General features: G+C 35.5%; 1 protein-coding gene across 1 annotated transcript in view; it reads right to left on the reverse strand.

The window, feature by feature from the left end:
- The window catches only part of LOC108137245 (low-density lipoprotein receptor-related protein 2), a 163,300-nt gene extending 151,630 nt beyond the window's left edge, over window positions 1–11,670 (reverse strand). Inside the window, exon 1 of the mRNA XM_017258827.2 lies at window positions 11,501–11,670. The gene's annotated coding sequence lies outside the window, so the exon portion shown is untranslated. The remainder of the gene's footprint in view (window positions 1–11,500) is intronic.
- Between the last annotated feature and the right edge of the window lie 2,689 nt (window positions 11,671–14,359).

Genomic DNA, 14,359 nt, shown 5'->3' on the forward strand with positions numbered 1-14,359 from the left:
CTATCTTTTCCCGTTTCTTTGCTTTTTGTTGTTTCTATAATTTAGCTACCTACGTTTGTTGTTGATGAGGAGGATGCTGCCAGCAGCAACAATAAAAACAACGAAAGACAACAACAACAACAACAGCCAGCGGTAGCAGTATTAAAAACAACAACAAAAGCGAAGGGAGAGTTACGTTGACGGGCTCCCAAGCCCATTAAAACTGTACGTAAACCAAAAAATTAGGTTGCCACCAAACACACTCTTACACATACATACAGATAATCACACAGATACTCAGGCACCCAGATACTCACTTACACACACACAAACACACATGGCAAACTTTGAGTCACTTGAAAATTTTTGGATGCCAGACAACAACTCAGAGAACCGAACAACAATTGTAGTTTTGGGGGGAGAGCAGGACAAGGAGTTGTGGGTGTACTACAGGGTTCGGGTTCAGGGTACGGCGGTGCAGAGTTCGAGACCAGGGGCCCGCACCTTTTTGCCATATCTCTCGCATAGCCGAAAATAATGAGCATACAAAATTTATGAAACACATGAAACACCATGGAGGAAAGATGGATATGTGGAGATGAAGAGAGATGAACACAGATACGACGAGAGTTAGGAACACTACATATCGAAAAAAAAGGGAAAAAATTAAAATACAATTTTTTTTTCACATTCTATAGTCCTAAGGCTTTGCTTAAAATAGGTCAAGGAAAGAAGGACAAAACCTTTCCTCCAGGTATAGGTATTTACCAAAATTTAATTTGATAAAAATACATTTTCAATAATTAGTATTTACCAAATTTGAGTTAATACAATTTGTATGTTAATGGGCAACTTAATTATAAAAGTTTTGAGCTCACATTTCTGCGAGTGCATCTTTGCAGCATTGCACACGGCCTGGCATTTGAAATGTTTCTAGTTTTCGGTTTTGGCCAGATACAATTGCAGATGCAGCAGAGGAAGATGGGGTCGGGAGTGGGGATGATGACTGTATGATGATGATGGTAGAGGTTCCCCTGTCCGCATGTCCGTCAGTGTCCAAACTGCGAACGCGTATTCATAATGAGACTCCAATCTGACGGTTGTTATACCCTCTTTGGCCCCATGGAAACCAACCACCTATATGTATGCCGTACAATGCTCAGATAAATTGCTAGAAGTAGCTACTAATTTGCAGTTAGTCGTTTCACAACAACAACAGAACAACAACAGAGACAAAATAGCACAAAATGGAGTAGTCGTGGTCGGCGAGTAGATGGGAAAAACCGGCAGAAGACGAAGGAAAACCGGCAGAGAAAATGACGTGAAGTGGGGGGCGGGGTTTTTCCTGAAGAGAACATAAAGTAGAGTTTTCTGGCATCGCATGGCCAGCATTTGCCGCTCCATGCCGTGCGCTTTGACTGCATCTAATGACACTAATAAAGTTGCCCACTGATGATAATCTGTCTCTGGCACTCTACTACTACTCCGCTAAAATCCCCACCAGAAAACCCCTAGGAGCAGGTCCAGAACAGAAGCATAAGCAGCAGGATATAACTACAAAAGATATCCTAGCAGCGAGCAAAATAAGCTCGAGTAATGCACAAGATTCGCTTACAAAAAAAAAGAAAACTGCCACCCCAATACGACTGGAAAAGTGCCCTAAGAAATGCACATTATCAAATATATTTGTATTTATCATAAGATTTCAGATTAAGATTAATAAAAAACAGATTTTAAATAATAATAATAGTTGAAAATAGATTATCATATATTTAATAAGTCTAATTTGTATTTTAAAATATCTAAACTCAATTTTTGCCTTGGGCTCTTAAACAGGAACTCAATTAATTTAAGGAGAAAACATAAGAATACATATGAGAAACAGATAAAATACACTGGTAACTCTAATATCCAATGTTTGAGTAGTTCCAAAATATGGTTTTTATTTTGAAGAAAATGTACAAACAATTTGTTATATGAATTCGAAAATATAATAAAAATTAAAATGTAATATAATTAATTCTGTGTTGAATAATTATTTCATACCTTACATTTAAAATATTGCAGTAATTTAATATCCAAAATTGAATCTGTTATATATTTTATATTATTAACCAAATTTAAGAAGTAATATAAAAATTCAAATCCAATATAAACCTCTGTGCGGATTAATTTTTGTTCTTCATTTTTAGTAAATCTCCTGATAGACATAAACGTGCCAACTTTAATAAAGCGCCACAAAATACGCAAGAGAACTGAAAGCCAGCAAATTGATTGATCCCCAGATATGCAAAAATAAGCTAGCTACCCTAGCACTCCACCAATAAGTTTGCAGAAAATAAAAAATAAAAAAGTAACGAATACAACAAAATTAAGCTGTTTGCGGCACTCAATTCAAAGCAACTTTTTGCCCCATTGCAAGTTGGGCCAATAAATCTGCTCGCCTTATCGCAGGTGACTCCAATGTCTGCCACACCCGATCAGGTACACCTCTAAATATATATAGATATATTAAGTGCACTGATAAAAAATTGAAATTTTCTGACTATTTAATGTTTGAATTAATTTATGTTATGGAAAGTATAAGATATAAAGTAGTATTTGATTTAAAATTACTTAATTTGAGTTAAATATGGTTTAAATTTAAATTACATTTTTAGATAATAAAATCAAGTCCGAAAATAATGAAATGAAAAATTCAAAGAAATTTTAATAATTTTATATTTGAAGTCATCGTGGATAATATTAAATTTAGGTGCAAAATACTTGGAGTTACTTCCTTTTTTACCAGTGCACATAGATAAAGAGCAGGGGCTTTTGGGGGCCGTTGTCTTCGGGCTTGTTTGTCTGAATTTTGGGTGGTTGCCGCAGAACAATTTCAAGGTGCACTGACTGTAACAAATATCTTCATTTAACTTCCTTCTTGTTTTCTGTGTGCTTTTTTGTTTGAGGTAAGCATCTGGAGGTCCTGCCACAATGTCTGGTGCCTTCTTATGCAGCTGTTAAAGGTCCTGGGCCACCGTTATTTACATTTTATGGCACACAAATTTTTTAGCTCGACGGCCAACTGAAGCTGATGGCTAATTTAAGTTTGCTTTGTCCTCTGGCTCCCTGGCTTTGTTGTTTAGGCAAATATTTATGATCGACTTTTATTTGGCACTCGGGGCAAGGTCGCCGCATCGGCTTCACTTGCTGCTTTTCGCAGGCTTCTTCGTTTTACTGTCTTTTGACATTTTGGTTGGGTTTCTCAGGGGTTTTTTTTTGTAGATGGTTTGGGTTTTTTTAGGGGGTTTGCGCCCCAGCAAGTTTGCAAAAGTTCATTGTGGTTAGTTGGCGTTGGCTCTTCGCTTCGCCTCCATGTTGCACACACACACAAATTTGCTGGCATTGTTGCTGCGCTCTGGTATCAGCCACAGTTGCGATTATGTCTATAAGTTTGGCCAGTACTATTTTGAGTACCCCTCAGCAGCAGAGTATGAAAGTGTTTTGAGCTCGAAACAGTCCACAAATGTGGCTTATGAGTGCTTTGATTTGCTCAACATGGCTTGAATTCAATTCAAGACAAAACAGACATTTGATTAAATGTATAATGTTACCTAACTTATGTGCTTGTCAATTTTAAAACATTAAAACATATAAAATATCATTTGAATTTTGGGTTTATAGTAACCTTCGTAGATTACAAGTCTTTCTAATGCATTCGCAAAAATAGTTGGAGGTTGGTTCATTAATATTTTAGCAATGACTTTTTTCAGCATATTGAACTATTTATAAACCATTCTTGGCAAATATGTAGACATTTCTATATAGATTTTCGATCTTCTTAAGTAACTCTTCACAAAAATAATTTGAGATTCGTTCAATAATATTTTTTAATGACTGTTCTTTAAGCATATAAGCTTTATATTAATCATTATTTTCAATTATGCAAAACAAATGTTTGTTTAAATTATAGTTTCTATTTTCTTAAGTACATAAAATTATCATATGAATAATACTTGAAAAAAATACAACATTTTGTTTGGCTTGCAGTACTCATGTTGTATTATTGAATACTTTCACGAAATAAATACATTTAGACATGTTTCCCTTTTTAATTTATTAAACTCACGTTCACAGTACTATATTTTACACAAAAACGTGTCAGTAGCCAATAGAGGTAATATGAGCATTCGATTTATTTTTCCGTCAGTTTATTTTTTATGGCAAAGGGCTATTCTAGGGACGGTGAAACTTTTAGTTAGGCAACTTTTTCGGTACGCTCTCTGTTTTGTCATGTTACTTTCTGCTTTTCGGTACTTTTAATTTGTGTGTAAACCCGATGCAAACCAATATTTGAACTTTTGCCATAGCTCTCAGCCCGAAAAAGCGGACCAAAGCGAACCAAAGCGAACCAAAGCGAACCGAATCCGAAATGTCAGCTCATTCATTAACTTGCGCAAAGCAAAGCAACGCAAAGCCAAGCAAAGGTTCACAAGTTTCGTCTTCCCTGCTCGTTTTCATTATTCCATCGGACAGTAATTCAAATCCAAATGGCAGGCCACCAAAGTTCAGACTTTGTTCGTTCCACATTCCCTCCCCCGAAAACACACGTACGTAAAGTATGGCATTCGACCGGAAAATATATTCAATTACAAACGGTGTATCGGGTTTGGAGGAGCTGGAAAAAGTTTGTGACATCGCAAATGTGCTAACAATTGCTGATTCTGGTTCTAATTGATATCGGAGTGGCCAAAGGTGTATCGATATCTCCGATAACAGCCGGCAATTCAACTGTCGCCATCGCTTTTGGGGTCGCGAATTCAAAAAAAGTGTAAACTACGTATGACTGCACTTCCGATGAAAAATTGTCATAAATATCCAAATAAAAGGTGCAGGAAACGCAATAATAAACTTATTTAAGAATACCTTAACCTTTGAAGTTCTTTTTGATTTTTATAATAATATTGTATTTCATTTTTATTGCTAAACAAATATAAAAATGTCTTTTAAAACATTTATGTTCATTATTCAAATATTTTTTTGAAATTTTTTTAGTATTCATTTATTATTTTGTTTTAATTTAAATTTAAAACTTTTTTTTACCTATTACAGTTTTTCAACATCACTTAGCATAACTAAAAATATAAAAAAATCAGTTACCCAGTTTCTGATTTCCATCAAGTTCAAATTGAAAATAACCAACAATTGATTGATGGATTGCATTTACTTAAAAACAATGCCATTGAGTTTATAGAAAAGTTAATGATAGGCCATTGATGTTACAAATTATCTGGCTAATAAGACACTGACTAAACCGAGTCCATTGATTAATCAAGTCGACTTGAAAAGGCTACTGAAATCTCTCAACTACCAGATGGCATTAGTCACCTTTTGAAAACTCCAAGCCCCCAGATAATGATATCATTATTGACTTTGTTCGACAAAAACAATACAATCTATTGATCCCAGGGTACGAATCTCGACATTGACACATCAAAGCCACACAATTTTTATTTGTTTTGTTATTCAGGGGGTTGGCCAAATAATTATAGTCGAATTATCGTTGCCATTAGACGTATTCGGCCCATCTTCGCGGGCTGGCAACAATTAAAGCTACAGTGAAATATAAAATAAAATTAGCATAAGCCATTCACATGACTTCGACTTCGACTTCGTTCGCAGAAGCTTTTTATAAACTTTTTTTTTTTTGCTTTTTGCAAGAGAATAAGAAATAAGAATAACAACAAGCGCCAAAGCCAAAGCCAAAACCAAAGCCAAAGCCACGTATCCACTACAGATGCTCAACAACTTTAGCAACATTTCAAGATTTCTAATTTTTATTTGCCCCAGCCGCAGCCGCAGTTGTTGCTGTTGTTTCTAATTAAGTTTGCTGTAGTGCTTGATTTTTTTTTTTCTCGCTAAACTTTTATACACATATATTTTTACTTTGAAGCCTCGAGACCTGTTTTCGAACCTGGGCACCCGCAAAATTCCCAATTGGAGAGCGAGAAGGGGAAAACTGGAATAATTCTGGGCTCGGGGGAATTTCTACTCGAACATCTATATCTGTATATACGATATACGTGTAGGTATCGTATGCCGATTCGATTGTATCAGCATTATTGTGCAAATTGTGGCTTTAAATAATTAACAAATAAATTATATGTATGGATTAGAGTTGAGTGTTCCTGGAAAACACAATCTGACGTTTGTTTCACGTGAGTATCTGAACATCTGAACATCATCATTTACCCGAGTGCAGCTGTTAATTAATAAAAAACTTAATTATCTGCTGCCCCTGGAGTAGTTATATTATTCAAACGGAACTGGCTTTGGGATAAAAAACAAATTAACGTCGACTGGGGTCATTTAAATCGTGGACACCCGATGTGTTGACAGGTTTTCATAAATTGATAGTATTTCTCAAACTTCTTAGATGTAACAACACATTTTAGATTGTTTAATGACAGAAAAACCCCAATTGAAAAGTGATAAACAAAGCTTTAATAGTTTATATATAAGTCGTATTTTTTCCTACTAAGAATGAACTTTAGTGGTATTTCCTAAACTTCTAAGAAGTAAAAATATTGGTTTATTGTAGATTGTTAAATTTTCGCTTTAATGTTTAAATAACAGGATTTCTTAACTAGCATTTGTGACAGAAAAAGTATTATTTATTAGATTACATCGATATTAAAAACTTGATCCTCTGCTGCTAAATATAGTAAATATGTGTTTGTGGTTTAACTGCATAAAGAACATAATGTTATTAATTATCTTATTCCAGTCAGTTCACGGCCACAATAAAATAAGCGAATGACTACAAAAAACAAATGCTGTGAAAATTGAATAAAGCATTTGAGAATAAATCAAATTTTGCCAAAGTTCGAGGTCACAAAATTGAAAGCAAATATCTCAAGCCATTCAATTATAAATTTTGCAAATTAATCTTGGCAATCTTTTGGTTACTTCCTCATACATTTGAGTACCTCAAAACAAAAGGGGCTTTCGTGAAAATTATCTCCGGTATCTGCTACAAAATGTCGCTCACGTTTCGGCAATTTGTTTTCAAATTTCTGTTGCTTATTTATTTTGCACCAAAAACCAGAGGGAACTCTCCTTTTCCTTGGAAAAACAAACAAGAGCTCTGTTTGATTTCGATATGTGTAGTATGATCTCATCCAAATTCAAGACCCAAGCAAAACCACAAGATAAATAAAATAAAGTAAAATAAAATAAAACACGAAACATATTGCCGATAATTGCAATGCACGAAAATCAGCACGTTCTCGAAAAACGAAACGTAAATCTAAACGTAATGCGTTGTGCCGTTGATAAAGCGATGGAAATCAACTGCTTGATTAGCATTTTTGGGGCACAAATCGGCGCAGATATCGGGGCATATATAGCGGCGAAAGTGCCGCAATTGTAACTGCAATTTGAACTGCAATTAAAATGCACTTGTTCAAGAGCAATCTGTAACACCCGCCCGGGAATGTGATGTACTAAACGAAAAGTTATACAGCACAATCGAGTTTGAATTGGTTCGAAATCAGTGAATTTGTATGCCCAATGAAGGTTTAATTTTGTTTTAGGTCTGTACTACACTTAAAGAAAATATGATTCATAAAGGTAAATAAAACTTAGGAATTTCAAATAGTAAATATAGACTTTGATTACACTACAGCAGAGAATTGAAAGAAATAACAGGGGTCAAATATAAAATTGATGGAAAGTAGATAAACAAAATCGAAATATTTAGTCTAAACTTAAACCAATAATTTCTGGCAAAATTGATTAAATACTCATTTTTAATTTGAACACAAAAATGTTAAAAATGTGTGATAAAAACAAAAATCATAGCTCTTTAAAAGTACTTAGCCACAACGAGCAACTCTCTCTGCGCATGAAAACAATGCAATTATGCAGTGCCAATCAATTCACCATTTACAATGCCAATTTCTAATTAAATCTAATCAATTGAATAATAATCAATTAATGACTGGATTTCTCCCGGTGCATTTAGCCAATGCAAACGAGAAAAAAAAAAAAAAGATTGTCATGCAGATTACCTGCGCCTGCCCACCTGTCAATGGCATTTGCATATGGATTTGGGGACTTGTGAGTGGCAGCCCCTCAATCGGCACCCCCGATATCCTTGGGTTCCCCGGAATGGTTCCACATATGTTGGCTGGCATTGCAATTTGTCAACATGACAAATACCAAAAAACTGCAGTCGAGTTGACTTCCGGACGGACAAAGAGATAGGTTGGTTGGTTGGCTTGGCGTTGGGTTGGGGTTTTTGGCCCAGAGAAACACAGACAGGCTTCAAGTAGCGGCATCGTCTGATTGGCGAACGTTTGCTAAATGTATGCATGAAAAATGCATTAGAGCCGCCGCAGAAACAGCAGAGCAGCTGCAGTCAGGAGTCGGCGAAAATCGGGACAATTGGGGATATCCGGCTCGAAGGACCACGAAAAAGTTCGAAAAAGCTACCCAAATACAACAAGTATCTAGGTGTATATTGTTTTTGTAAACCAGTGATATCCTTTAGGTGTCAACTTGCCAATTAGAATATTTTTTGTTAATCTACAACAGTTTAATTACTAAAAATAATTTGTGTTTGCCCTTTTTAAGCATATCATGATTTTTTGCGACATTATGTAATACTACATTTTTATAATGAATTCTATAATGTTTTATATTTTTACATATTATTTACCAGGGATTTAATACAAAAATAGATTTCCACACATTTTTTTTAAACTTTCATTTGTTCTTTTGGAAAATCGGCCAAAAATAAAATTGTTTTCTTGTAAGTGCCGTTCGATTAGTAATTATATGACCAATTTAAATAGGTGTGGCATTCCACACTTGGAGCATTATTTATGTTTTGAAGAACAGTTGTTTTAAACAGAATCCCCCTTATATGCCACGTTGTCCCTCTTTACAGGGTGTTAGCCGATTTTATAGTGCACAGACGACATTCTAATGATGGCATGCCACACGGAACAACAAGAGGAGACGACGATGATGATGCTCCTGGTGCTGGTGCTGCAGCTCCTTCTGCTTCTTGCGCTGCAGCAGCATTTCAATTGCCATCAGGGCCTGGAAATGCATTAGAATCGAAGGTTTCAAGGAGGTTGAAGGTGCTCCCCGGCATTTCCGGGCCCGAAAAGGGGGCGTGGCTGTCATGTGAAGTGAGCGAGAAACAATTGAGTAAGTAGGTCTGTTATTCTGTTATGGAGACCCATTTTGCTGCGATATAAGTGGGTGGGAAATGGTGTGGGGAGGTGAGTGGACAGGTTTTGAGGATTAGGCCTGAAGAGGAATGATTCACCTTTGTATCGTGCGATACCGGAAAAGGATACTTATCAATTGTGAAAATTTAATTGTATCCCCTGGAAATGAATAATCAAAAACTCTTTGAACTCTAAATAATTTGCTGTATCACATATTTCCAATTCAATTTTATCTCTTCTAAAGTTTAAAGTTGGTTTGTTGAATATTATGGCCAAGTTGCTCGTTAAAATGCGTTCGGTTCTTCTTCATCTTTCTTAATCTTTCCTACCCCGCGCTCATCTCCACTTCAGATCTGAATTTTCCAGCAACTCCGAAAAGTTCTAAGTTAAATTTAGCTAGGCATTCATCAGTCTTCAACCGCCCTGCACTGAGAAAAATTTAATCTATTAAAAAAATACTCTCTTTTATTTAAAGAACAATTTCATAATTCTTTTCAACTTTTTTCTTAATTAATTTTTCTTATTAAATATTTTGAATTTTAAAGGCCTTGAAAAATGATTATAAGTTAACTTAAAATTTTAATGTCGCTTAGAATATGTATTTCTACTTTCTTTTTTTGTAAAATAACTTTAAAGTTCAATTTTATTGTACACTCCCTACAACAATAATAATGAATTATTCCATTATATTACTTATATACTTCTTTTCAGTACAGCAATCTTAAACAATAGCATTTAAGTTTTTTAACAGGGAGCTGATATATATATTCCACACGATTTATGCAACCTATATGAACTTATGTTGCTTATTGATTTTGAATGGCTTTCCGAATTGATTTTCTGGCACACCTTTTTTTCGCTCTGTGTGCCCCGCCTGCGCATCTTTTGAGCTTTGTTTGGGTTTTTGTGATAAGCGGGTCCCGCTGAGCTTCGTAAACTGCCGCAAATTTAAACGAGATAAATGCTGCCTAATTGCACACAGAAATGAAACTAAATACTGTGGGCGGTGGGTGAAAATTTCCAGGAGAAAGTCGTCGAGTGGGTGGCGAGTTTTAAAGGAGGGGGCACATCAAATTATAAACGAAAGTTTTCAAACAATTTAATCAGCGGCAACAAACAACAAGAACATTTCACACACACACACATATACTATAGAAAGATGCTGGCTCGCCCCCTTTAAAAATCTTGTAAGATCTGGATACAAATGCATTGCCATCGAAAAAAAGGACGGCAAACAAGGGGAAAATCAGCAAGTTCCTGGTGCCGGGCGGGGGGGTGGAAAACCCAAGGGGCAAGGGGGAAGGTGGTGTGGACACACAGTGAAAAGCGCAGAAAATGCAGCCCAACAACAAACGAGTTGATGAGCGTAAAGGGAATGCAACTAAAGTTGGGAGCAGAACGAAAACAAACAAGAAAAGAACCACAAATTAGATCCAGTCTTAGAAAAGCGACTTCAAGATGCCTTTTTCTGTGAAACTAGGACTCTGGGATTTTAGGTGAGAAATGATTCTTCATTTTTTGTATTACAATTTTTTTTCAACTGAGTTGCAAAGCTAGTTAAAACAACTCTTAAATAAAAGACCATCTCGTTTTGTTTCAGCAATTAAGGAAATATATTTGATAATTTTTCTAGAACTGTGTTAAATAGATTCTAGAAAAATTCGCCTTTTTAGAATATATTGTTTAAAGAACAATATGTTGAGATATAGAGCTTAAAGCTAAATATATTTCAAATAAATTTTTAAAATTGTTATGACCCTTTTAATGTGTAAAATGTAAACATCATATTTGTATATTGCATAACAAAATTGGGTACATTAATTTAAAAGTCCTAGAAAAAATCGTGTTTGCAAAAATGTTTCAAAAAAAAAAAAATATGGATATTTGGGAAACAATATTTCAGGCTTTTAAAATTGTTAGGTCTTTTTAAATTTGTAAAGTTCAAACATCATATTTATATAGCGGGTTGCATTTAAAAAAACTGCATACCAAAATTGGGTGCTTTAATTATTCTGGAAACAGAGTTACAAATGGCACAGTAAATCCACAATAAAGAAGGAGGTAGGGGGTGGCTGGGTGGGGACAACTTAATTTATCGCTCGACCGGCAAGCGACAGCTTCAACTTCTTCTAGTTCACATGTCTTCGTTTGTCTAACATTTTCTTAAAGATTTTCCTCTTCAGTTTTTCACATTTTTTTGTGTGCAACGTAACACGTTTTCCAATTAAAATTACAAGAAAATTGTTTTTCATTTTTTTTTGTTTTCTGATTTTCTGGTTGTTATTGTTTTTGCTTACCTGTCACTGGCAAAAAGAAGAGCGTAATCCAGAGACAGAGCGGGTGAGAGTGAGCGCGAGAGAGCGACAGAGTACGAGGGAGAGAGCGAAAATCCTTGTGCTGGCACTTCTCTTTCATTTCATTTTCTTTACAGATCCTTTTGTTTCTGTTGTTGTTGTTTGTTGCAGGTCTAAGCAACAGGTAAAATAAAGAAAATATGGGAAAAACAGAACCAAAACAGAAACCGAAAACGCAAACGCAACAGGCAAAAGGGCAAACACAAAAACAGGCATATAAAAGAAAACAAAACACAAACTTTGGCAGCACTTGAAAAAAAATCGTTTTTTGTTTCTAATTGACGAAGAAATTTTCACGCATGCGGTTATATTTTTTCTCGACGCGTTTTTCTTTTTATGGGTTCGTTTGTAATTATTTAAATTTAATTGCTGGTGTTTATTCGCTGGCGGGAGCCGTGTTTTTCGAACTGCGACGGCGCGCCTTTGGAAACCAACTGAAAAAATGAAAAAACTGAAAAAAACACAGAAATCAGAGAGCGTGAGGGAAGGAGAGTGGGAGAGTGGGAAAGAGCGGCGACGTCAGCAGAGCGCGAGACACGTATGTCGTTTAAGTCTTTCGTTTTGGTGGTTCTTGTTCTTGCTGCTGCTGCTGCTTCTGCTGCTGCGTTGGCGCAAGCGAGAGAGAGCGAGTTGAATTTCAGGTGTGGCAACCGGCAAAATCACAAAAAAAATTCTGATTTCACACAAGTACAAAAAAGAGAGAAGGAGAGAGAGAGACAGATACAGAGTGAGACGGGACGAAACATCATTATGATCTGTTGAGAACTTAATGAGAACAGTTTTACATATGAAGACTACTTGTTCTTGTTTTTGCATACCGATTTTCGGCCTATATATATGTATGCAGGTCTTGAATTCTTCAATTTAGGAGGCTTTAAGATAGAATTTCAACTATAGAAGTTAATAAAACTTATTAGGAGAGTTGAAAATCTGTTCAGAAGCACTGCTAATATTTTTCATATAGTGCAAACGTAGTCACAACACCGATGTACTATAAATACTACAAATATATAAGATTGCTGAACATGTAAATGTCATAAACTTTATAAATGAATAAATTATGTTAGTAATGTATGTGGGCTGGGCTTAAGGGGTCGTTTTAAGTTTTAGGAGAAAACATTGTCAATTAGAAGTTGGGAAATCTAAAAAAAATCGCTTATCAATGAAAATGCCTTGAGCGTTCTTATTTTCTATTTAAAATCTTTGGATATTGACTTAAATTATAATTTAAAAGTGTTTGAACTTAATAAATATTTATTTATGGCGGTAACAGTTGATTTTTTTATAAAGCCAGCAACATTTAATTTAGGCAACACGTGTCCTAAGAAATATTGTTTCAAATGTTTGAGGTAGCTAAAGATGACTTTGTTTGAATTTTCTATAATTTAATTCAAAAGCACTTTGTTTAATAATCTATCTTTAAAAAACTGGAAATATTTGGATTATACCAATAAAATCTGTGATCTCCGTTATAATCCCTGGCGGTTTTGTAGAATCGTGGTAGATTTGTTATAGATTTGTAATACTTTTCAAGCGCATGGCATGGATTCTTGGCTCGTTTTCTTCTCCCACTCTCTCTCTCTCTCTCTCTCTTTCTTTTTCTCTCTTTTGAAAATCGGGTCGCTGCTTAGTTATTCCACACAGGTGTAAGTTTTAGTGTATATGTGTCTGTGTGTGCGTGATACCTGTTTTGTCCACACACAGACACACACACACAGATTTAGACTCAGAGCCATTAAGAAACAGTCATCATCTTCGTCTAAGCCAAGTTTCCTCTTTTCACCTTTCCTTTGGCCATCAAATTCCGCTCTCTCGCTCTCGCCCCCTCTCTCTCTGATACCCTTTGCTCGGGTGGGTGTGGAAGGGAGAGAGATAGAATTCTCCACTGTCTTTTGTGCTCGCTTCCTAATCCATTAACTTGTCTCCTCTCGCCACCTCTCTTTTTCTCCAGCCCTCCCCCTCCCTCTATGTTCCTGCCCTGTCTTTCTTCTCCTTCTAGGGGCTCTGATAATTCTTCTTCTTACTCAACCATTAAATGATGACGACGCACTCGCAAGAAATAACAAAAAAAAAACCGATCAAAAACAAAATAAATCAAAATTCAAAGATTTTTATTAAAATTCAATCAATCAATCGCATAAATGACAGATCGATCTTCACAATGATGGATGGGTGATGGGCGGTATCGAATCTAAAATCTCAAAAATATCACCCACTCCCAGTCGCAACTTTTAAGTATTAATCTTGTAAGGTTTCTTTATTTCAACATTTCACATTTCATAATTTGCCAATTATTATTTTTTTTAATAATTGAAGAAGATTTAAAATTTATTTATTATGTAGTGGCTTTTCTTAAAATCAAAATTGTATCATCTTAAAGTACTAAAAAAAATTGTTTCAAGAAAAAAATCAAAAAAAAATATCACCTTAAAAATCACAATAAATAATATCACCTTTAAGCAAGATCTACATCTCAATTTTAGAAAAGATTTGATTAAAACGTCATTGATAAAAGCGTTTTCTAGACAGCTAAAAATCCACGCAAATTGACGACCAATTTTGGTGACAGGTATTTTCTTTGTGCGGCGTTGGCCATATAAATAATATGTGTATTTTTTTGCCACGCTCAGCGATCAGCAGCGACAACAATTTAGAAAATTAGTTGCACACTCAACAAAACTCGTTCCATTGGCTTTCTAACCGGCAATGAGGCAAGCAGATCATCGGTACAGTTAGGGGGTTTTTTCCAAAGGGGGGTTTGCAAGGGGGTTTCAGGGGGTTTTAGGGGGCTATATGTGGCAA

The sequence above is a fragment of the Drosophila elegans genome, unplaced genomic scaffold, assembly GCF_018152505.1.
Source record: "Drosophila elegans isolate 14027-0461.03 unplaced genomic scaffold, ASM1815250v1 contig_149, whole genome shotgun sequence".
Taxonomy (NCBI): domain Eukaryota; kingdom Metazoa; phylum Arthropoda; class Insecta; order Diptera; family Drosophilidae; genus Drosophila; species Drosophila elegans.